The sequence below is a fragment of the Phocoena phocoena genome, chromosome 4, assembly GCF_963924675.1.
Source record: "Phocoena phocoena chromosome 4, mPhoPho1.1, whole genome shotgun sequence".
In the NCBI taxonomy this organism is placed as follows: Eukaryota; Metazoa; Chordata; class Mammalia; order Artiodactyla; family Phocoenidae; genus Phocoena; species Phocoena phocoena.
In genome coordinates, this window is record NC_089222.1 from 85,281,980 (window position 1) to 85,308,361 (window position 26,382).

Sequence of the window (26,382 nt, forward strand, 5' to 3'; positions counted from 1 at the left end):
TACTAAGTCATTGTTACCAATCTAGGTATCCCAGGGAAAGAGTACATGAAGTAGTCTTCCATACTTCTTCTTTCTACCAATTAGGGTTTCTAACTGAGAAATAAGCAGATTCTAGAAAGCTCTGACTGCCCAGGAGATCCCACTCAGGCTACTGTGGCTCAGAAAATCCCTGTGCTTATTAATTGGTCTGCTGATTTCCCCATCTCCTGATCTCAGGTAGAGGCCATCGAATAAGAACCAATAATGGAGGGTCCAGGCAGCTCCTTATCCCAAAGGAATCCTCAAAAGAGAAATCTTACATACACATTCAAGTAAATGAGAAGAGCCTTTGTGAAGCCCATCCAATGACCCCCTCCATGAAGAAATACCCCCATTTCACCTACAACCAGCTCTATCACCATCAGTAAATGTGTGTTCCACTAATATTTGCTCTATACTTTAGATCAAGAACTGGAGACGGCTGGTCTAAATCAAGGTCAAGTGAGAAGAAAGTATGTGGAAAAGGCATCAGGGTGCCTGGAGTTGGAGAATGCTGTTAGTTAGCTGGTAGTTAGCAAACTTAGCAGCATCGGGTTGTCTGAGGAGAGCCTATGACTGTACTGAGTGCTGGCTTCCGCAGTGAGTCCCAAATAAGCTTTTACATCTCCACTAAATGAAATGTAACATTGTATTAATCACTTGGAAAATTAAGATTTTTTTGTCTATTATTAACTGGTAAATTCTTGTGTCATCTCTCTCTATTTTGTGGGTCAGCTCTGTTTTCTTAAACACAACCATTTCAACTATATTATTAACATTCTCAAAGGAAATTCTACCAGACTACCAAGTCCAATTTGCTTTAGCTAAGACTTACTTACATTTATTGTCTAAGGCAGGCTTACATATTATATGTGTCATTTGGCTCAGAAACAGAAAATTTTAGTTGTATTAATAAGCTTTAACTCTGAATGCTTCAAATGCCATATATTGTGCATCTATTCTGGGCTAATTTCTATGCTTTGTACCCTACTACATTACCTCCCTTAATTTTCACAACAAACCATTTTAGAGATAAGAGAATTGAGCCTCAGAGAACCTAATTAATTTGACGGGGGGCACACAGCTAATAAGTGACCAAGCAAGGATTCAAACCTAAGCCTTTCTGACTCAAGGTCTTCCTCTCACTTTTTAAACCACTGTCTCATTCTGCTTCTAAAGGTATAGAAGATTCTGAATTACCTTCTAAGAGTTTGTGAAGTTTTAATAATGGAGAAGGGGGCTGCCATAGCACGTTTCTGTGGTGCTAGTTTTTATTATCTAAAACATGCCCAATTCAAGCTAGTTGCCAGTTCGTCCCAAGTGCTAGCCTGTTGATACCTTAAATGCTATTTTCCAGTCTTATTTTATGAGACATGCCTCTCATTAAATATAGAAGTTTAGCTCAATTCTCAAATTAACCTCAAAAGTACCTTAATTTTGCTAGGTTAAAAATAATAACATAAATATTATATGTGACTAGGTAACTATAAAGTAGTGGAACTGATTTTTGGTGGGTGTTAGTGGCACTGGTCTCATTGTTTAGAATGAATCCACATAGTGCATATCCAGATTTACCACTTGTGAGTTTCATAATCTATTAAATGGAGATGGTAATAGTACCTACTTTGTAATATTGTGAGGATTAAATGAGGTAATATATGTAAAGTTCTTAGATCAGTTCCTAGCATATAGTAAGCACTCAATAAATGGTAAACTTATTATATATGAGTATTGCAGAAATAAAAATCAAACCATAACTGGTAGGTGCTTGGTACATGTCAGGAGCTCAATACATATCTGTTGAATAAATTAATACATTGTATCAGTTCTTCAAACTGGCTAGTGGTTAATGATTTATGGTAAATGCAGTATTCTGCTGGCTGCCTCACTATTGAGTTTAATATAAAACAAAATGTTTAATGTCGTTAAGAACTCTACGCAATCTTCAGGAGCATTTCCTAGCTCTGAAAGAGGTTTTTTTTTGGTATTGGGGTATCATTTCTTTTCCTCAACATTTTCACTCTTAGTACTGTATAGCCTGTACTCTCTGGCTAGAGTTATATGTGTGACCAATGAATGGATATAGATTTTCCCCTTCCTTTATTGGTCATGCAGATATGATTTATCTTATGGCTTAATGAAAACAGAAGCTGTACAAGTATGTACATAGTGAAAGAAGATAGATGGGCTGGAAAAAAACAAAAAGTCAGTATGTGTTGTGAATGCTTCCTATTTGCCTAAGACAACTGAAAACCCTGGAGATACTGCTTACTTTTCTGGTGATGTCAAGATATCACAGTTTAGGGAGCCTTTTTTTCTTAAGAAATTCATTTTAAAATCCTGAAATGTTTATCATTATGTACCTAAATTTATCATGCTTTAAATACCATAGTTTCTAAATAGTAATCGAATTCTAATAAAAGTTCAAAGGTTTGCCTCTCTCTAGAATGTTCTTCTACCAGTGATATTTCTACTCTATCTTTAGAAATAGTCCATGCATCACTTCTAGAAGCCCTGCCTCATACTTTTAGGCATATTTATGTCATTCCCTTTGTTATAGTGTATTATATTGGGTTGACCCAAAAGTTTGTTTGGGTTTTTTGGTAAGATGTTACTGAAAAACCAGAATGAACTTTTTGGCCAACCCAATCGTTTTCTGTTTAGATTTTCCCTTTTTGAATCTAGTGGCTAAATTGTGAGCTTCTTGAAGATGAGGATAGTGCTTTATTTATCTCTTGATATATAGTATTATTCAGTTCCTAGGATAGAGTAGGTGCTCAATAACTATATACCCAATAAATTAATGAACTTGCAGACACACACACACACACACACACACACACACACACACACACACATTAGATCAAGGCATGAATAAAATGTCCTATAACTTTGCATGTTCCTTAAGTGCTTGTAAACCTTTTAACATTGAATAGACTGATATACTTCCGGATGTTCTAGTCACCTCGAGGGAAACTTTCTAATCTTTGAAAAAAAAATTTTTTTTTTTTTTACCTTTTCTTATTCTTTGTTTTTACTTTGAGCGTCACTTTTGCACATGGATTCAAGTGTGCTGTCAAGTACTGATTGTTTGACTGGACCATACAGTGTTACGAATCCTTAGTTTTATTCACACACTGCCTGTTTGGTGGCTTTGTTCAAGTACATAATCTTATGTTATATAATAAGTACATGGATTGTGTCAGTTAACTGGAAAAGTCTTACTTTCAAAAGCAGTTCTCAGCATTTAATACAGTGCTTGGCATATAGTTGGGACTCAGTAAATGTTTGTGGAATGCATGAATAAATCAGCCATTATTGTTAACTGTTTTGAAGATTAGGTATGAGATTTAAAAAAAAAAAAAAAAAGACTAAATGAAATGCCCAGTATCAGACAGTCGATGAGAGCAAATCTGACACTCATAATTCTTACCTCTGTAGAGTCTCTCAGTCGTTACAGAGGCTCACTGAGAAGTGCCGTATATGTCTGATTTCTCAACTTCACCCTGCAGTAAACTTTTGCAATCTGAAGGCTAGAGACCGCTTTTGTAAATGTTGTCTGCCCGATAACTGTGTTGGCACCGAGGAGGCCTTAGCAGATAAAGTTGAGGAACATATGGCTCCCATCTGAATACAAATTGGTGGACATAACATGGTAATTCAGCAGAGATGTCCTCTATATTGTAAACTGAAAGAGTATGATTAGAGGTGTTTATAAACGGCATCTGAATTCCCCCCCACCCCTTTTCCACTGTAGTTTTATTGGCCTGAATCATAGCCATCTAGCGTCCCAGTCTCACCGCATTATTTGTTAAAGTGGCCAGCGTGAGGAATTATTAATTAAAGCTAACAAATCACCCTGACGAGCTGTGCCCTGGCATGGCTGAAGGTTGATTGGCGAAAGTGTTCTCCTTTGGAGAAAAGACTTTTTGTGCTCGTGACGCAGTCAGGGACGGATTATTGAATATGCAAGTTAGAAGAAAAATCACAGGACAAGCAAATTGAGTATTTACTGGCAAATAATTGCTCTCTTAAGCTGTGGCTCTCTTCCTAAATTCTTAACATTCCCGAGGGTTAGAAAGAAACACAGAAAAATGCATCGGTACAGAGTACATTTCAAAAAAATTACATAGGCTGATGTTTCAGACTTGTGCAGGTAAGTGTGATTGTGTGTGCATGGAAAGTGAAACAACAAAGCGAAGCAAGAGTAAGGGGGAAATTTTTAATCTGGTGGGTTTTTTTAAATCAATTTGTTGTTTATTGGAATACTGCTCGGCATATTTCTACGTTGACTGAGAATTCAGTTTCAGTGCTGAATTTATTGTGAAAGTTAGAGAAATGAGGAGGGAGGTTTTCTCAGAGTTACTTTGTGTCTTTAGTAGCAGAAGAGTATGTTAATGTTTTGCCCCAAAAAATAGTTATAAACTTTGCTCAGATATTTGTGGGTATTTGTATGAAATTATTGCTTGATTTAAGGCTCTTCAGTTATTCTCAATATTGTTAATTATGACCTGTCTTAACAGTGTCCTGAACACATTTGGGTACAACTATTGCGTTTATTTTTCAAAGTAAACTCTGTTTTACATTAGCACCGAGCTGGTCCTTGTTCAGAGTTTCTAAAGGGACGTTACAGTTCTGGAATAGTTCCTTAAACTCCGGGCTTCTGTAATAACCAAAGTGTCCTTATTGTCAATTGTGTGGTCTTTTTAGCTGACGTATTAATCAAACTACTGAGTTCTGTGGACACTGTAAGATAAGTGAGACTAGAGACTTTTTCAAAAGCAAATTTAAATACATAAAAATACGAGTGTGGAAATGAAGGCTCATTCTATGTATGAAATGTTGACATATAGAAACAGAGGTATACTGCTAAGTACAGCTAGGTTATGTGAACAATATTATCAAAACACATATATCCACTGAGGATGAACTTCATATTCTGTGAAAATGTGCTTTCATCAACAACAAACTGTTTTTGAAATGAGAGTAATTGGCTGGCGAAATAGCATTTTAGGATTATAATAACTATGAATAACATGGATTTAAAACAAAGGCATAAACATAATTTAAACTAAATTAATTAATAATTGCAAAGTGCTTTAACAATAAAACATCTACATGATAGTAATAATAATAGGAATAATAATAAAAATGGAAAGTCTGGCAATCACTCAAAAATTAAATCAGACAACTCTCATAAGGTTTTAGACAATCAGGATTTAAAAATATAAATATAAAAAACATATTTTACCTTCTTATCTGTTCCTTGAACCATGCAATATTGTGCTGGTTAAGATTTTTCTTACTATATCCTATTTTATTAAAAAATGGCTTCCCTTAATATGTAGAATAGAGCTCAGAAGAAAGTTTTAAAAATATATTTTTTAAAGGTTTAATTCCCACTGGATAACATTCTGTCCTCAGATTTCAAGAGGCAGCCTCCTTAAAGTTTTTTGTGACTATTTGAGGGCACAATTTGGCCCATTATTTTCAAAGGGGGCATTTAAAGCATATGTTCAAAGACTAAACCATCTGCCTGCTTTATTATGAATACCACAGAATTATGAGGACTTGGAAAGGCTCAAAAATTGAACCAGAGCTCTATGCAAGATTAAAAAAAAATACAGCACTTGTATTTTAAAAAGTTTTTTGTAAACACCTACTTTTGCTAAGTATTTCATTAGTCTTCTGTGGGAGAATTGTACCATTAAACCCTTTTGATGTATGGGGAGTGGTGGCAAAATGTAGTTGAGTGACATGAACCTATGGCAAGTTAATGGTAATATTTTCTCTCTGATTTAACTCACTATGTTTAAATGCCTTTTGGAGATTTGGATTGACTTGTCAATAGTGAAACTCACAGTGAATTGGAGAAACATTATAAAATGGTGACTGCTGGAACAAAAATGAAATCCAGCTGCTAGCTTCTGGACTATCTACAAATGAGTTGCAAGAGAAATGCGGAGGTCAGACTAAAGAGCACATCTGTAATCCAGCTGTGATGTAATGGAAGTATGAGTCAACTATTGGTTGCCCATGATGGGGGGAAAAAGAAAAAAACAAGCATAACTTGGCATTATTCCAGCATGGTACTATATTCCTTTGGTATCTGAAAGGATATGAGATCCAGAAATTAATACAAGAATAAAAGTCATATTTGGGTCCCAAACACAATAATATTTCAGCCCAAGGTGCTTAGATAAGGACAAATTAACACGAGTATCATTGTTAAGATGTCTAGTGCCCAATTAGAGTTCTTCTAACTTAACCTGAGTTGTTACTAGAATCAGTCTGAGACTAGCTGAATCATTATCAGAGGAAATACAGAAAATAGACTAAACCCAGCTTGAATATAAGCTTTCATTGTGGAGATGACTTATCACTCTTTGTTGCTTAATGAAAATTATTTAAGAGAAAATAATAATGGAGTCAAAGGACTGAAGAATTTGGTTGACGATTCTAAGATATATACATATATATGTATGCAAAATACATATAAGTAAATAATATATGCATATATAATATAATAATAATAATATATGCACACATATATAATTTTTTAAAGAATAAATATTTTTAGAATTGCACACTTTGTTAGACTGATTAAGGCTAGGAGTTGGTCTTTTTTTTGTTTTTTTTTTATACAGTCAGTCTAAAAGACTGAAGGCACAGATTTTAACACAGCTATAGTTGGCTTTCAGAACTGAAGGATGTCAGAATTAATGATCTGGTGCCGAAAATACCTATGTTCAATTTCATATGGCTATTCTCATAGTGGTATTTTAATTTTATGCCTCCCTAAACTGCAGTCCTGCAAATAATAAAATGAATCTATTAGCCCAAAAACTACAAAATATTTCCATTATTTTAGGAGATTAGTTTTTATTTTATATTTTAGGTGAATTTGATATATATATATCTAATACACACACACACACACACACACACACACTTTTTGTATTGTTTTCCTCATTTATTTCTGCTACCTAGTTCCAAAAAGGGAATTAAAATGGCTGACAAAGAAAAAGAAACAAGTAATACAGTGAAATACATGAATTAAAAGTAGATAAGAAAGGCAAACAAACAAACAAACAAAAACAATAAACAAGAGCAAAAATATAAAAAGGAGTCAAGAGTAAGTCGGTACACAAACTACATTTGGTGAAGTGCTATACATTTGCCTTTAAACTTTCATGCAGTCAAGTCAAAGAGAAAACTATGACAAGTTATGCAATTTACAACATTCATAAGAATAATTTAAAAATTTCCATCATTCATTGCTAAAGTTCTTGAAGAATGACAGACTGAATATTTAGAGAACTCAGTGCTAAGACAACTCCCATTGAAAATAATTATAGGCTGCAGAGACCTAGAGGTCAGGACAGAATCAGCAGCTATACCTTCCATGGGACATGTCTGGAGGAGTACTCTGCAGTAATCTCCTTTCACTCCCAGGGGAGAAGTTTCTTGGGTGGAGGAGGGGGAAGCTTCAATTAGTGCAATTACGTTGGCAAGATATTATGGAAAATAGGGATTTAAGGAGGAAATTTTAAAAATTATTTCATGTAAATATATATATATATATATATATATATACATATATAGTTTAACAGTAAATCAAAGATTCAGAAGGCATCCACTTTTAGAATAGCCATTAAAACACATTTTATCAAATAAACCTGTTGAATCAACATTGCTTCCCTAAATTGTTAATGAAACATTGCTACACTGCTGCCATTCTTCTCCTACTTTTACTTTAAGCACACTGTCAGTCTTCGTGAAGTTGTAAAAAGGACCCTGTCTTGAATATAATGGTCCTTGCCCTTGCATCCTCCCTTCGTTCATTTTCAAAAGCCTTAGCAAACTGCCTGGTCTTTCCACAGGTAATTTTGATGGTTAAGTCTCATTGAATAAGCTAGTCTTTTCTCCATATTGAAAAGGTGAAGCATAAAGATTTCTTTTCACATTACCTTTGTAGCCCAATCCATAGTAAGTAGTCCAAGGATCACCCGTATCAGAGTTACCTAGGATGGTTGTCAAAATGAAGATCCCTGGGCCCCATTCCAGAATTTCTGAATTAGAAGCTCTGAGAATAGTCTAAGCTCTGCAACTTAGGAAGCTACCTAGGTTAGTTATATACACTAAAGTTTGAAAACCACTATTTCAAGATCATGACTTTAAAATTTCTAGTATATGAACATAAAATGGTAGGATTTCCACACCATAGTTGACGAAGGCCTATTATATTAACACTGACCAAAACACTAATGCATATTCAATAATAAGTGATGATTGCCTGCTCATGAGACTGGAAATATCAAGCTTAGAAGAACATTCTGCATTTGTTTGAACCCTTCAAGCCATATCTCACCATTACAGGAAGATTTTCTTAAACTTTTTATCTATCATTTCCTGAAAACTACTACGTGCTAAGTCGTATGTTGCGTCTGGGTACTAGAGATACAAAGATGAAAAAAAACAAGTCCATCCATTGTCTGAAAAAAAAGCCTGTTCTAGGATAATTTATTACTACTAGGATATTGTCTTCTCTGTACTAGAGTAAGTATGAATTGCCACATAATCTTCCCTTGGGTAAACTGAAGATTTCCGTTGTATTATATCAGTATGAGTTTATACTTGGTAGAAATTTCGCATAACAGGACCCCGCTACAATTTGGATGCGGCAAAATGTAAGAAACCGTTGTGGATTCCTCCTTCTTCCCCTCAGCAGGAGACCACATCCCCCAAGACTGGAATGGGAGGTATCATGGGGAACTTCTAATTCCATTTCTCTTATTATCAATCAGTGGTTTGTTACCAGGATTCCTTTTGAGAGGAGGAGAGAAGTGTGTAAGTGAATGCTCCTAACATTATGAAGACTTGTGTGTCCTTTTCCACTGACCCTCTGGGGCAGCTCACCTATAGGAAATGCTGGAGCCTATGTCAGCATCCTCCCTACTTGTCAGGTAGGGCAAAATATGGAGGAACTTGAGCTGCTCCTGCCTAGTACCCTGCTCCCAAGTCCCATGAGTGCCAGAAATTGGTATCAGCAGGCTAGAAGAGACATTTTGTGCATAAAGGAATTTGGTAGCTGGTCTGAGGAACAGGATGAGCTTGCAATTTCATTGATGATTCATGTTTTCCTGGAAAAGTATTGGAGACACCCTCCCCCTTTATTATTTCCAGAACAATATGAGAAATATTGTGAGACCTTCTACATCCTTTTTTCCTTTCCTTCCCTTCTTTTTAATATGTATTTATTGCGTATTTAGTGCCATGCTTTCTTCTAGGAGCTAGAGATAGAGTGATGAATAAAGTTTCTCCTTTCATGAAATTTATATTAGGGTATATAATGTATTAGGGTTAGAAAGGGAATAAAATTACTAAATGTAAAATGTAAAGTAATATAAATATATGCTTCATTTTTGAGACATTGCCTACTGCACTCTCCATGACTTCCAAATATATTCATGTTATTTCATAATGTGTATGTGTCTATGTATGTATGTGTGCGTGTGTGTGTGTGTGTGTATATAAATATATATATTTCATGATGGATTTATGAACTCTGGGGAACAAACCAGTCAATTCAGGACTCTCCTTATTGTGGGAAGCCCTTTTTCATGGGGACCTGCACATAATGTAAGGGGAAGACAAGCCACCTGCAAGGACCAAAATGTGTGCACAGTCAACTACAAAATCCTTCTTTTCCATCTTTTTGCTTATTTGTGTGTGTGTTTGTGTGTGTGTGTGTCCTGGATTTTGTTTTTCATTGTTTAATGAACTGAATGCTAGGCACTCAGTGTACCCAGGGGTCTAAGACCTAGATAAGTTATAGGGTCGATCTTCAAGTGAATAAAGGTAAAGAAGACAAGCAATTAACAATACTGGCTTTGATAATGTTCTAAAGGTCACAGGAAGGAGTACTGCCCTAGAATAGATCAGAGCATAGGCAACAGGAAAGGTTTCCCAGAGGGGGTCAGGTTTTAACTGAGACTAACAACCTCAGAGTAAAACAAAACAAAAAGGATTTTTTAAAGTAAACTTCTAATTTTTCACCTGATCACCTAAATAGTATGTGTCCATGGTGAAAATATTTTAGACAATAGGACAACCTATTTTTTTAAAAAAGGGGGTGTGTGGAAATCACCAGTTAACTCAACACTTGAGAAACCATTGTTAACATTCATAAGATACTTTTTGAGCATGTATTATGTTCTAGGGCTATGCCAGCCAGCCACTGTCTTCTCGGAAGGGAACATTTTAATTAGCAGGCAATATGAATAGAAGCAACTCAAACTTTGACTCCTGTTAGCTGTCTTCAGATTTGGGCTTACAAACCAGCTGGGCCCCAACTGGAGCTGATGTAGATAGAAGAGCACATATAAGTATTCTCCGGAACAAACATCATAGCACCTGCTATCAACCCCACCTGATATAGGTGTGAAAGTCAGATTCATTGGCTCTGCTTCTTCTCTGTCTATGTGATCTTGGGCAACTTATTTGGCCTCTCTGTGTCTCGGTGTCCTTTGTTAAACTGGATTATTAACAGTACATACCTCATGAGATATTTTGAGAAATGATTAAGGTAAGATAATGCACGTAAAGTGCTAATCACAGTACTTGGCACATAGTAAAGTACTCAGTAAGTGCTATCATTATTATGATGCTGATTACTGTTATTATTATTACCGTTACAGTTATTTTCATTACCAAGGAAACTTGCCGAAAACATATTTTGTCCAAAGCAACTCCATTGTCACTACTGACAAAACAACTCAAAACACGCTTCCTACTGAGGGTGGGTCAGAGATATCATCTTTGCAACACACATTAAGAATATGGATTTATAGCTGAAAATTATAATTTAGCTCGGTAGATAAATGACATTATGCAGACTAATTTTCTGTTTCTAAATGGAAATGATGTTTAAATCTGCCTTAAATGCCCTTCATGTTACAGATTTTGTTTCAACAATTTGTGGTTAACTAGGTTGTTTTATTAAAAGGAACTTTTAAATCCAAAGCCCTAATGTTCTATACCATCAGTGACTGAAAATGATTAGAAATATAAATTGACCTAAAGAGGCACCTTCAGGAAGCAGAGACTTCTACATTGTCAAGATCTGTATTTTAACGTAATAGTGAACAAAGATATCTAGCCTAGCAGGGCTACATATTAGATGCTTAAATAATTTTTGAATTGATTTAGAATTTACAAGAAAAAGCATGTGAACATCAATATAGATGTTCTGTAGAAGTGTAGGTGACTTTAAGAGAAAGATTACACAAAACCATAACCATATATTAGAAGAAATCAGTTGTGTGGAATCTTTACAACATATTACGTTAAGCTTTTAAAATAGTAGGCTTGGGCTTCCCTGGTGGCGCAGTGGTTGAGAGTCCGCCTGCCGATGCAGGGGACACGGGTCCGTGCCCCGGTCCAGGAAGATCCCATATGCCGCGGAGCGGCTAGGCCCGTGAGCCATGGCCGCTAAGCCTGCGCGTCCGGAGCCTGTGCTCCACAACGGGAGAGGCCACAACAGTGAGGGGCCCGTGTACCACAAAAAAAAAATTTTTTAATAAAAAAAATAAAATAAAAAAATAGTAGACTTGCCTCAGTATGAAAGGCAGAACTATATAGTGAAAAGAATGTAGACTTTGTAGTTGCACAGCCATGTATTTGGTTATCACCTCCACCGTTTACAAATTATGTGATCATGGACGCCTTATTTCTTGTGCCTAAGTCCTTAAACAGAAAATGGAGCAATAATGGCCTCATTGCACTGTATGTTTGTATAGTGCCTAGAAGAGTTCTTGGGGCGTAATAGATACTCGATAAATGATATCCATTAACAATGGCAATAACAATAATAAGATAGAAAAGCACTGTGTACAATGAATATAAGCCCATTATATATCTAAATATAGATATGATCCATGTAAATTGGTATATACATTCCAATATAATAAATACTAATACCTGATTGCCTTGCTTAATATTTGTCACACCATAGGAGCATTACATGTAAAGTTTACGTATTTAAATGCCTTTATGAAAAGATTTGCTTTATTTATTTTAGTTAAAGAAGATAAAATTCAAAAACCTAAAACTAACTTTATCTTTTGAGAAATGGCAATAAAAGCAAAAGCCACCAAAGGATCTGTAACCAACATAGTCAAATAATTTGGACTTAATGCAAATAAAGAGCAGAGCTAACACTCCACTTCAAATGATAGAAAAAGTGAATTAATTTGAGAAACTCTTAGGCGACCCCTAATTTGCATAGTATTAATTGGAAGTATTTTAAAGATCATAGGGCTATTAATGGCTGCAGAAATTCACAATACAAAAATAGTTCATTGCTAAATTCAAAATTCTGTTAATGTCACAAACAGTGGGATGTGAAACACAAATGAATTGTGATGACAGTTGAGTCCCAAGCTGCCTATTTTTTTTCCCCTCAGAGCTGCTCATGTTTGGTTTTATATTTTCTCCAGTCCTGATTTAACCCATCAATATTTGTATTTTCTGAAGCTAGCACCACCTTGGAGCAAGCATACCACTTTTAAGGATTTTATTACTAAATGCTTCTTGGTTCCTAGGAATTTTGCTCTCACTGCTTTTCTTCCCAATGATACGTATTCTTGAATCTTTCTTTACCTCTTACCTTAGAGTCAGAGTTTCAACCACTTATTAACCTACAGGCTTCTAGGGCTTGGTATTGATCTTTACTCCACCTCTCTCGAGTGTTTAAAGTGTCATTCCATTCTTCTTCATCTGCAGCACATATTTCTTCTCCGTGTTGCTTTGACTTGGGGCACTTCCTGTCATCTGGATAATCTACATTCATTTCCTACTATAGTTTTTTAAAAACTTGTTTTTCTAAATGTCACTCTTATCCTCTTTGGTGGAAGGTCTTTACAATCCTAGATTTGGGGAACAACACTAGATACACTATTTTATGAACTGAATTAAGCTCCCTCATAAATACAGCAATTCCATATAACCATAAGCTAGCTTGACTTTGGGGAAATGTCATTTAAAAATATCTCTAAAATGCATTGCTAAAATGACCAAATTATTTCGGCTTAATGGATTTTGTAGCTTGGATACCAGACTTACCACACAGAGCAACAGTCCAGGCAAAATATGTTATATCTGGATTTTACTGCAGACAGTGATTTGGCTGCCATTTATTGAGTGACCTCTCTGCACCAAGAATTTTACATTTAATTCTTAAAACAATCGGGTGAGCTAGGTACCATTATCTTCACTTAATAGATGAGAAAACTTTGACCTAGAGAGGTTAAGTGACTTGTTAAGGGGTAGAAAGAGGATGCAAACCCAAGGTTCTAAGACTTTAAAACTCATCCTTTCTCCTTTACCACATTTTTGTGCCTGGTTATATATTTACATTATTGGTAGTGGGAAGGAAGTTTGTTGTATAATTTAATTGGGGGCATAGCCAATTTCCTCAAAGCAAACAAAGTGATGATGAGATTTAACTGTTATCATTTTTACAGAAATATGAGCCTCAGGCTATGGATTCACTAGGTCTCCAGAAGTCTGAAGCACATGAGTGTAGGCAACTTTCTTTACTGATCCCTTTGCTTTCAGGAGACAGGTTATTATTAGTTCTGAATAAACTGGAGCTTAAAATGGGTGGTTCATAGATGAGGGGTTTCAGACCTCCCATCAAAAGCCTTCTGTGACTTCTCCTAGTCTTTTTCTCCAAAATTAAAACCTGATGATTTTTCTCAGCAAATGTATTCTGTAGATCTTTTTTCTCCCACCAAATTTCTGAAGAATTGTTATTAGTAGTACTAGTAGTATTTAGTAGTTTTATAAAGCACACATGTAATGCATTTTTAATCCTTCATCATCAATCTATATATTTCTCTTATGAGGCACTAATCAATATCACTTTACTTTTACATAGCACTTTATGGTTTACAGCTTGGAAAACGTATACCAAACAGATAGCACATTGTCTTTTCTTCAGGGTAACTTAAAATGGAGATATATAATTTAGCTACAGTGCGCACATACAGTAAAGCAGTGGTAGGACTACCCTCCTACCAAGATCAAGAATCTTTATTTTCCAGGGTACTACTTAGTATTGCCCTTCCGCAGTTGGACCATTGCATTTGCCAGTTTGCAGTCCAGATCCCAAGACTTTGCTTTGAGCAAGGACTTGGACGTTAGTGTAGATTGGTTTAATTTGTCTCTTTGCCACAACCACTTACTTCATTTGGGTCAAAACCTCCAAGAGGAACTCTGGAAATTTCCCTAGAATTCAGAGTGAAATTTTAGCTAAAAAAAAAAGAAAAGAAAAACTATAACAAGAACCCTGGAACCATCGTTCTTCAAATATTCCCCTGAGAAGAAAAATATAAAAACCTTATGTATGATGCTGGGTTTTGGATTACACATCATGAGTGCTTTTCTTGGGCTGCATCTCTCATGCTCACCCTTCCTCCAGTCACAATGAATGTTCAATTTCCTTCTCTTGAATTCTGACTGTTGCCAATTTTGATGTATGTCTACACTATTATTTATCACTCTAAATTTAAAGTAGGGTAGATGTTTCACTCTTTCACTTTTTGAAGATTCAGAAGGCTTTATTGTACATTTATCAAAAAAGCACTCTAAAACTCGGCCCCAAATCCTGTTTTTTAAACAAATAAATATTGCCATTATTTTTTACAAATCTGAATACTATGGGCTATCTTCATCCTTTTTCTTTATCCCCAAGTTCTTCAACTTTTGTTCTTCTCTGTAAAGCATAGAGTCCAGGGAAATATAAGTGAAAATGAACAGCTCCAGAAATTTAGCATAGGAAAATTTCCTATTCTTAGTTGTATTCAAAATGAACTTCCTGTAATGCTGTTTCTAACCTATAATGTATCATTTTCACAAATATAATATTACATAGATATCAAGACACATTCCCAGATACTCATTATCAAAAATATGGAGAAAAATCCCACATGTAAATGTCCCAACTCCTTGCCCCCCGAAATGAATTTTGGACAAGAGAAAATGTCTTTCCAACAGTGGGGTATCGTGTTGTGCTTGATGAATTTTAACATTCGCATCCCTTGTTGCTCGTATTTGTGAAAAATATTAAAGACTTACGACCTCTTTTTCCTTTTAGCTGCATATGGCTCAATCTAATAAATTTTGAATATAGGTTCAATATGGTTATATTCCCAATCATACCACATTTAAAAGCAATGTTCTAGACTGTGTTTCTCTGCCAGCATGACTCCACAAAGAAAACGAAACCAAACAAAAACTTCCTTAAAACAGAGAGTAAAATGGGGCTTGCAAAACTGTTTTAAAAAGAGGTTTAAACAATGATAAACAACCAATTTTTCAAACACCGTTGTAGTCATTTCAAGATGTAGAGTGGACAGTATACAGGAAAAATAAATAAAGGGGAAAAAATCTCTATATTTCACATATGAAACCTAAAAATACCATTAAAGACCAATTCCCTCTCTATTCGTCTATTATTGCCTTCCACTAAAAGGTGTTGAAAAAAATCAGCCAACTTCTACTAGAATGAAGTGTCCAGACAAGCAAGTCTGTAAATAATTAAAAGAATAAACTAGAAAAGAGGAAATGGTTTGGGAGGGGTGGAATGAGGAGGAGATTAAGCACTTAAAATGTTGAATGTACCAAAACCAGAAAACTCAGGGAGAGAAAGAACTTGTTCTTCAAAAGATGATACTTTCCATCCTTCATCAGCAACAAGGAATTGATGGTCTGATAATAGAAGCCCTTTGGGTAGGACTGGTGGGAAGAAAGAACACTGTCTTCACGAAGCCTTCACTAAGTGTTCAGTTGGCCAGTGCAATCTGATCAGTGCATCCACGTTTCTAGAATTGAGTAAACCAAACCAGGATGAACAACATATGGTTTAATGGTTAACTTTTAGAACAAGGGACAGGGAGATGCTTTTATGCTACAGTCCCAGTGTTCGTTCATTACTAAAGTCTGTTCTGGGGGCATTTACAGCTTTCCAGAGAGTCTGACTTTGGCCTAATGAATTCCTTGTCCTGGAGTCTCCCTTAATACAGGTGAATCTTTGTGATAAAACATGCTCTAGAATCCAATAATACAGGTGAATCTTTGTGATAAAACATGCTCTAGAATCCAAAGTACTGGTATCAATATCATTATTACTAATATTATTATTCCTTTCTTATGTTGGTAATTATCTCTCCATTTTCTTATTCCAGAAATAAGTGCAAATTTTGTGAATACACAGAGTTAGTTTCTCTAAGAGAGTTTGTTTTCTTCCAAGATGGAAATTTGAGGTGTTTGAAGTATAGCTAGATGTGCTTTTTAAATGACCAGAGACAGAAAAGATCCTAGAGACAAAAGGATCCACCAAGGAAAGGAACAAAGAAAGAGAGGGAATTGTGTATTTTGGCTGATTCAATCTTCAGTCCTCTATTGTTTGGCTAGTGGTCTTTTTATTAAGGTCTCTCCTTTCTCAGCATTCTAATCAGAATCTTCCCCTGTAATTAAGAGAATCTCCAACTCCTCAAACTCTTCATCTTCATCTTCAAAAGTAGGGTAACCATGGACAAACGTTTAGTATACCTTAATGAATGGGCATTGGGTTATGAACAAGTAATAAGGGAAAGTAACAAGAAAATTGAAGGTAAATTCATGATAAGCACTGTGGTCATGCAACTGTTGGAAGTACCTGGTATGGAATTTCTGTCAGTGATACAGCTAAATTAAACAGCAACAATAACAACATTTAAAAAAACCTTACTTCTCACTCCCCTCTCCCTGTTTTCATTTAAAAAAAGGAAACCATAAAAATTGCCCAGCAAAGAGAAAGAGCTCGTGTCTGTATTTTTGGTGTATGACCATATATCTTCATTGTAGTTCCTCTGCCACACATTAACAGAGTTATTTGCCCCTGATGTTTCTCAGAGATCATCTTTGTGTATGTCTCCATAGCTGTTATGATAATGTTACTATTTTCTCTTCTTCATTTTCTCCTTCTATTTGGGATCTTTTTTCATGTGAAAGAGACTGTTTCTCTAGCCTCTTTACACAGAGTCACCATTTCACTAGGACACATGGGTGCTTCTATATGATGCCTTTTAAAGTGATAAGATAGTAAGAATAGATTGTGAACAATATTTTACCAACACTACTGAAAAATTACCAACTGTATATTCTATATACACACACAGAAGCTGCATAAAATGCAAATTCTATTCATATCTGATCTCTTCTGCATTTCTACAGTGACTGTTGCTGTGGCATCTAAGCACTTTAGGTTATTTCCTCTTATTATTATTTACCACCTGATCATTCCAAAGTGCTTTTTACAATCAGAGAATTTCATTAACAACCCATTCCCTTGCTCTTTGTTTTTCTGCACCCTTGCATGTAAAACTATCAAGCATCTTAGTAGCTATATCAGATAAATTACAGTAAGAAGATAGAGTGCTGCTGATAGGAGGATGGGGGAAAAAGCATTCCAAAGCATATCCTGAAATCCAGTTTATGTTTTACAGCATCCAAATAATAATATTACAGAAGCGTTGGTATATATATATATATATATATATATATATATATTATATATATATATAAAATATATATTTTATATATATATATATAATATATATATATATATTACAGAGTGAAAACTCAACCACTAGATATGTACTTTTATTTCTCGTGGTTTCCACCACTGCAATAATCAGAAATGTGAGGTGAGCAAGGGGGAGTACTGTCTGCACTTCACACATAGAGAGGTCTTGGGTGTTGCACCTTCTCACTGTAGAAAGCTCGTGATTTCTTACTGCTTCCTGAGCTGGCTTTAGCCCAGAATTATAGAAGTCAATCCATTTTAAAATCCAAAAAGCTACTGTTATATTTTTTTAAGCTGAGAGATAGAGACTTGTTTATAAAAAGGTTCATTGTGATTATAGATGAAAGTGCGTGGTTGGTACCTTAACAGTTTGATTGAATTAAAATCAAGTTCATTCTGGGGTTTCCTTCTCAGCTCTACTCCTTGCTTTCTCTTTGACTCCAAGCTAATTGCATAACCTCTGGTTGACTTGTGCCTCGTCTACACAAAGTGAAATTCAGAAATGAGGTTATTAATCTAACTAATGTAGGCTATAACATTATTTCTCTATTTCTGCTAGAGAATTTGAGATTTCTGACTTAAGCAGGTAGTAATAAAAACCAACAACTTTTTGCACAATCTCCTTTGGTCCTTAGACAACAACCCTATGAAGTAGATACAGCAGAATCACCTGGAAATGATCAGCATCGTGTTGAGGGCTTGTTAAAAACACAGACTGCTAGGTCCCGCTCCCAGAGTTTCTGATTCTGAGTCTAGGGGTAGGGACTGATAATTTGCATTTCTAACAAGTTCCCAGGTGATGCTGGTGGGGACCACACTTTTAAAATCACGGTGCTAAGGGAGATGTAGCTTAAGTACAGAAAAGGAAACCAAAGGTCAACTCATGGCAGTAAAGTGGCAGTGTACAGACAAAAACCTAGGACTTCTGACTTGAAATCTTACTTTCTTACTACATACATTTTTTTCTCTTTACTTCTACTACTTTATTTGGAATGACTTTCGGTTGTCTTGAGATCCTGAGTGAAATAGCATTGTAAAGGAGTGGTAATTGGATCTTTTCCCCTTGGGTCTAGTAGCTACTCTTATTGGATTTGTGAAGGAAAAAGAGGAGGACCTTCCAAATTTTAGTGATTAACTTTGGTATGAAGGGCTTATAAGGCCAGCCTTATACTTCCCCTTTGGGGATGAGAGTGATAAATTTGAGTCTTCTTTGTGTTCACTCATCATGGCCTGTAGATAGATATTAACAGGCTTCTCTCTGGTTGGACTTGTGAACATATTCTGCTGTGACAATGCTTTGTAAAAAATTCCACATGTATATTACTTCTCCAGATAGTCATGATGAAGGAACATAGCAAGGAGTACATAGTTGGGCAGGGGGAAAGCCACTGCAAAGAGACTGAGCATAGTGCAGTGGTTTGCAATCCAGGCTGCATGTTACAATCACCCAGGAGAGCTTGGAAATGAACACCCGTGTCTGGGTCCCATGTGTAAGAAATTCTGATTAACTGGGGTAGGATCTGAGCAGCAGTAGGTTTTAAAAGCTTCCCAGGTGATTCTGATGTGGAGTCTGGGTTGAGATCTACTGACCTCCTGGTTAAGAACCTGGATTTGGAAATCAGACAGATCTTCGTTCATGTATTGGCTCTTCTGTTTAGTTACTGTGAAACTTGATCAAGTTATGTAATCTCTGTCAGCTTTAGTTTTCTCATTGGTAAAATGCAAATAATAATACTTGCCTTGTCAGCTATTTACGAGAGTTAAATGAGATGATATATTTAAATATTTGACATAGCTCCTGGCTCATGGTACGGATGTATTACGTTAGCTGCTGTTATTGTATTATGCTTTGGTTTCCTTATCTGTGAAGTGAGGGGGGCACTTTATGAAATGGAAGACAAATATCTTAGGATTCTCTGTAGATACTTGTCTGTCACCTTATCCACAGTATCCTGCTCAGTTCCATCCTATCTCTTCCTAAATATACATATTTTGTTAGGTGCTGTCTTTGACAGACTCAACCTTTATTACTGTATTTCAACAACTATCACTACTCTGTCCTCCTTTTTCCCATCAAGACTGAAAACCTGTAAAATAGAACAAATCCGCTGAAATTCCCATATAGGGTAATGGAGGTATGGTGCATGGTAGACATCTAGGTTTAAAAAACAAATGGCGAAGCTTTGTAAACATACAAAAACTAACATGGCCCTACAGTTGATTGCTATTTTTCTGTCATCACCTACTCTCAGTCATTGGTAGCTTTCATCGCAGGGGAAGAAGGGTGCCCACATCCCACTTCTTGAAGATTATGCCATCTTGTTGTCCCTTCATTTTCCCGGATTTCCTCCTGTGACTCTTAAAAAAGTCTTAGTACACAGATGAGTAGTAACAATTTCTGAGGGCAGTCATGGTTTTCTAAGCACATTTGCTTATCTCCACCTATGTTTACTAGGTCATATTTTATACTACCAATATTAAAAATTAGAGCCCTTTAGAAAAAACTCCCCTTGTATCTCCCTTAAAGTATACAAATTATGTTTTTGGACAGACAGAGAGGAATTATTTGACTGTCCAATAAAAGTACAGATGGTTCCATTTTCCTTGACTCATCTCACAGCACACATTAGTCAGGTCACATGCCTATTTGGGAATTTTTGTAGCACTAGGTCACTTGCTGAGCTTTGGGGCACATAAAAGACTATTTGCCTGGCTTTTAAGTTTGTGGATCTTACACTGTGCCTGGCATGGAGATAGGAAGGACATTTTTTTTCCATTAAGCTTTTTCACTGTGTTTTGAAAGGAAAAGTTGAAACAGAGTCCCTACTGAGATTTTAACATGTTCCATGGTGGTAACCATAGGCAATAGGGAAACAGAAAATTTTGGGACAGAAGGAAGCCAAGGAGTCCATCTCAGCCTGTCCTCACAGATACCAGTTGGACTCTACAATATTATTTTTATCTAGGTGTACATCTATTGCTTTGTGTTTCTACAGATTGCTCTCTGATAGAAGGGAAACATTGCTACCCATCATCATTAAAAAGGTTGTTCTCTAAACTGTACTCAGACCCCTTTTCTGGACAAGTCAATGGAAACATTCATTTAGATTTTAATAAAGCTAAATCATGGAAGTTTTTATTTGGAAAAATACATTTTGATGTTTAAAAAGATTCTCAAAGGGTGTTACGATAGGTAAACTCCAGTTATAGAGAAGAGTACATGTTTCACACAACACTACATAAACACAGAATAATGACATTTTTCTTCATTAAATTCAGGGTGCTTAAATTCACGTGAGTGGGCACCTCCCTCCACCTCTACACCCCCACCCATACCCTTCACCTGCCATCCCCCTGCCCTAACCTCTGGGGATCAAAACTCCTGAAATCTAAATCAACTCCCATTTCTGAAAGGCTCTATCCTGCCATTTAAGTGAAGTGTTTAACAAATAGGTCTATTGGCATTCTTCTCTAAAAACTTAAATATGTAGATTTTGATATATGCTTGGGGGAGGCACATTTTTTCAAATAATCTGGTCTGATAGAGCTCTCTTGAAAATTCACCAGTTTGTTAATGTTACACCTATGCTAACAGCTTCTAGTTCCTTTCATTATATGCAGTTATTATTAATGAGATTCTAGAACATCACTTCCCACGGTTACAGTCAAATAGTGAGATACAGCTAACCAAGTAGTAGTCATGGCTATTAGTGATTTCTTTTGGATACATTTTCAACATGACAGCAGTTATTTTTTCTTTCTCATATCTACAGTAGCACCAAACCTTAAAATGAATTATGAAAATTCAAAATGATAAGTTTTTAAAAATGTATCTATTACGAGGTCAGAAATAGTACCTCACAAGACTGGCATTAGCATCATTATTATTGCCATTTTAAACTGGACCGCCCCAGATTGCATAATCCTATACTAACACAGTAAAATTAGGTTTTCCATAGTCCATTTTTGAAAGATTAATACCATGTACACATAAATACAGATGAAAATATCTCAAAGATACAGAGCCCATGAAATGGCATATTCCTTAAAGTCAGGGAAAGGTTTGCTCAGGAAGAAGGTTGAAAGGCAGTGTGGTATAATGTTAGAATACCTATGCTCTAGTTCATACTTTACCACTTAATGGGTCAACCTTAGTTAAAGGATTTAACCTCCCTGTGCATCAGTTCCCTCATCTGGCTCAGCATCAACCCTCCACAACCTCCTACATTTGAATAATGGTCAAAACAATGTGTCATAAAATTAGTTTGAAGTATTCAATGTTATACACAAATATAGTCTGTTAATCGTCGAGTTTTAAATGGGAATTGGGACCAAATTTTTGGGAAAAGATCCCCTGTTCCAAATGTTGGAGACCGACTGAATGATGTCAAAGGCTGAAAATCTGCACAGGTTGACAACAAAGGTAGAGCCAGAGATACGGGGCTGGCTTACGTAGGGCAGTGACAGTAGACTATGGTTTTTGAATTAATAGAAGAAATTTGACACTAGAATCTTATGCGAAACATATTGCTTGATCAAATGTGTTATATCTTGTGAGTTCTCTAATGCTCGACACAAAGGATAAATTAAGAGAGCATGTCTGACAATGGGGAGCTCTGGTGAGATACAGGGACTTGCCATAAGACTGTTCTTATGGCAAGTCCGGGTTCTCAAACTTAATTCTACCTCAGGAGCTGACTTCAAGTACAGATTCTAGACCCATATCCCTACAGATTCTGATTCCACTGTAATTCTTGGGTGGGCCTTTGATTCTTCATTTTTCTCAACCTCGGTGATTTGGTTGCTGATATCCTTGAGACCACACTCTGAATTTTCTGTCACAGCCATTCAATGCTCTAGCCTTCAGATTATGTGGTTTCTGGTTATGGGCAGAATTGAAGGGGTTATTTAATGCTCTATAAAGCCCTACAGACAGGGCTTTTTGTGTCAATGGGAATTCCATATCTTTGAAATTTTCTGTTTGTTCCTATTAAATTTGCATGTTTTAGCATTTAGGAAAGAAAATACAAATAGATCTGTTTGGTCAGAATTTTTACCTAATTTGCACTTAAGGATCTATCAAAATAGGGAGTCTTTTACAAGTTTTGGTATTTTTTATCCTCTTTTTATGCTTGTGCCCAGCTGTCTTCACAAAATTAAAATGCATTTTAAAACAGAAATGAACAGTTCCATTTAATATATTTATCCTATGTTGTCATATGAGGTACTGGTGCCATCAGATCTAACCTCTCCAAAACCCTTGAGTCCATTAGGGTAAGCAAGAAACATCCCCATTACTAAGAAATTTTTGTTGCATGAAAGAAAATCTCTCTATCTTATTTCACATATTCAATTCCCTTGTCACTTTACGTTATAAATAAATAACAAACCAACTTTGCACAGGCCCACCGATTAAAAATAAAAGTTGTGGGCTTCCCTGGTGGCACAGTGGTTGAGAATCTGCCTGCCGACGCAGGGGATACGGGTTCGGGCCCTGGTCTGGGAGGATCCCACATGCCGCGGAGCAGCTGGGCTCGTGGGCCGCAACTGCTGAGCCTGCGCGTCTGGAGCTTGTGCTCCACAACAAGAGAGCCCTGTGCATTGCGATGAGGAGTGGCCCCTGCTCGCTGCAACTAGAGAAAGCCCATGCACAGAAATGAAGACCCAACACAGCCAAAAAATAAATAAATAAAATTTAAAAAAAAAAAAAAAATAAAAGTTGTCAGAGTGAGAGGGTAAAGACAAAAATATGAATTATTAATTATAGTATTAAGCAGCACAAAAAAGCCTAATGTGAAGTGATATCACCTAAAAAGAGATTTTATCAAAATAACAATGGGACAGTTATATAGTCTTTATCATATAATTTGCACTGTTGTCATTTTAAGCCAGATATATGTTTACCATATCTAATGCATTTATATCAAATTTGATGAAAAGATATTTTAATCACGGCAAAATAAAGAAGTTAATTATAGAACAGTAGCATGAAAGGAAGAAAGCTTGATTTTAAAGTTATACATTAAATTATCATATTGACCTGGTGACTATATTCACTATGACATTGTCCTCCTGCATGTCGTTATTTTCCAAATGTCAACTATTGGAAAATGCAAAAACACGAAGAAAGAGTGATGTTTTTCTTTTTAAGATGATTTTTAAAAGTTCACATAGTTCGTGTTGGAATGAGAATGAATGTGGGTTTTTTTTTTTTCCTAAATGGAGATTTCAAATGAATATTCCTTGAATACTGGTTTAGGTTTTCAGCAGAGTGGAGCAATTTCTTCTCAAGAAGGGAAGATATCGGGCTTTAATGAAAATATTTCCTACTATGTCTCCCTAAATCACAGTTACCTCAACATTTGTGCCTGACTTGAGTTTTCTTTTCCTAAGTAGGCTAGCCTTTTATTTTTAGTCATTTAAAGGGTTATTTCTGATAAAGGCTCATTTGTTCCATGAAATGTCTTAAAATTTCATTTGGAAACAAAGGCAATTCTGAAAAAATTCCCCATGTTCGGAATAATCTCACAGGAGTCATCTACATAGATTCTGAGAAAAATTCTTCACTTGCTATTCCCATGAATCCCTGTGAATAGCAAGTTTGGTTCTGTTTAGTAGTATTTTTATTTTAACACTACACACAGCTTCCTTGACTTGTGTTAAGTTTGCTTGTCCCATTTCAGTTGGTTTTGTTCATCTTGTCTCAATGGTTTATTCTCTCTGGCGTGATGTTATATTACCATCTCAATTTCCCTGGCAGTAACTTTGTTTTTAGCTTTTAACTTTATTTCATGCTCATGGAAGTTGAGAGGCAGGTCCATATCCAGGTACAAGGCAAAAAGCCATACATCTGCAGGCATCTTTGCAGTAAACCAACCATTTGTTTTTGTGTTGCCTACATGAAATATTTTTCAAACAACTAAATCCTTAGAGTCCTATTTAAGAAGAGCTTTTGTGGGCTTCCCTGGTGGCGCAGTGGTTGAGAATCTGCCTGGCGATGCAGGGGACACAGGTTCGAGCCCTGGTCTGGGAAGATCCCATATGCCAAGGAGCAACTAGGCCCGTGAGCTACAGCTACTGAGCCTGCGCGTCTGGAGGCTGTGCTCCACAACAAGAGAGGTTGCAACAGTGAGAGGCCCGCGCACCACGATGAAAAGTGGCCCCCGCTTGCCGCAACTAGAGAAAGCCCTTGCACAGAAATGAAGACCCAACACAGACAAAAAATAAATTAATTAATTAAAAAAAAAAAAAAAAGCTTTTGTGTCACAGAATACCCTGCCCCAATGCCTGCCAACCTGGGTTCTAATTTTAATTTATCTTGTCCATGAAATCTAACTTTGGCTCTTAAAAATATATCATCCTTATTGCTATTGCCATCATTACCAAGCATTTTTTAAGCATCCCGTCTATATTGGTATACACAAGGATATTGTCCCCTCATTGCAGGTTATGCAGTAAAGAAATCAAACACAGTAAAAAATTCCATTTGTCTTATTTCTCATTCTATTCTTATTAGTAATTCCCATTTGATCAGAGAACATCAGTCCTTTCCGTGTTACTGTCTTGTCCAAATATTCATCCAGAAGTGACTTTCCTGGCTCCTCTAGTCTTCAGAGGCTGTTCATTAAGTTTATACTTCCCTTGTAAATCATGTAAGTTTCATGGCCGTCCATTATTTGTTCTTTTGTTTCTTTGGGGTTCACTGATTCCCACTATGTACAGCCATTTCACACCTGCTGTCATCAGCTGCTCTCCCTTGGTGTGATTTATTTTTTATAGTATCCCTTTTTTGCCCAGTTTTGATAACTATTCATCTCAATATATTCCTCATAATGTTTAGCTCTTCCTTGGGTTTTACTTTTTAAACCACTGAGTAGGAACGAGAAAATAACACAAGCAGTGACAGAAAAGCAAGTACAGAGCTAACAAAATGAAGCCCTGCAGTCCTATCTCATGATTGGGGTGGAGCTGAAGAGATGTTAGAGAACATTCTAGAAACAAAGAAAAAGAAATTAAATAAAACATCATTCCAGAAAGGAAGAAGTCAATAAATTATGAGTAAAATCAGGTCATAGAAAAAATTAATCAGAAGAAAACAACTGGCTTTTAGGTGTTTAGCAATTTTAATTATTACCGTTAATAATATTTATTAAGAGCTTTTTATGTGCTAGACAATGTGCTAAGTAACTTTCATTCATTATTTCACTTATTCATTTATTTCTTACTACAAATCTATGAGGAGAGTTATTCTTATTATTGATATTTCCTTCATTTAACAAAAATAAAAACTGAGGCTTAGACAGTTAAAGTAGTTTTCTCAAGGTCTCATAGCTGGAAATGTGGAGCCAGAATAGAAACACAGGTGCATTCTTGACCTTTATACTGTAGTACTGTTCAAGTCACAGCCTTTAAAAAAAACAAATATGTACATAATTATGGTTTAACTATTCTATATAGAGACCATGAAAGGCCTCAAGTCAGTTTATTCTTTACTTACACTTAAGCGTCATAGAAGTTTGAAACATTTCCATAGTAGAGCATAGTTCAGGTTTTAGAAAATGGATCTTTCCTCAGATTTGCTAGTTTCATTCTCTGTAGTGGTAGAAAGTCACTTTTGGCTCACTCTCTTCCTAGCTATAGATAATGGCCGATCAATGTTAGGAAAAAATATTCTGGAGTCTTTTGGTATATTTTGAGAAAATGTAAAATAAATGAATAAATGTCCACATATT

The 26,382-nt window shown here is 36.0% G+C and overlaps 1 protein-coding gene across 8 annotated transcripts in view; it reads left to right on the plus strand.

Annotated features, from left to right (window-relative positions):
- Positions 1-26,382, plus strand: part of ZBTB20 (zinc finger and BTB domain containing 20) — a 798,335-nt gene that overhangs the window by 382,912 nt on the left and 389,041 nt on the right. Inside the window, exon 7 of one of the 8 annotated variants that reach the window (XM_065875980.1) lies at positions 8,747-8,868. The exons of 5 other annotated variants lie outside the window; for them this stretch is intronic. The gene's annotated coding sequence lies outside the window, so the exon portion shown is untranslated. Of the gene's footprint in view, positions 1-3,978; positions 4,175-8,746; positions 8,869-26,382 lie in introns of those variants that run through there. 2 more of the 8 variants (XM_065875976.1, XM_065875986.1) reach the window with 2 other exon arrangements.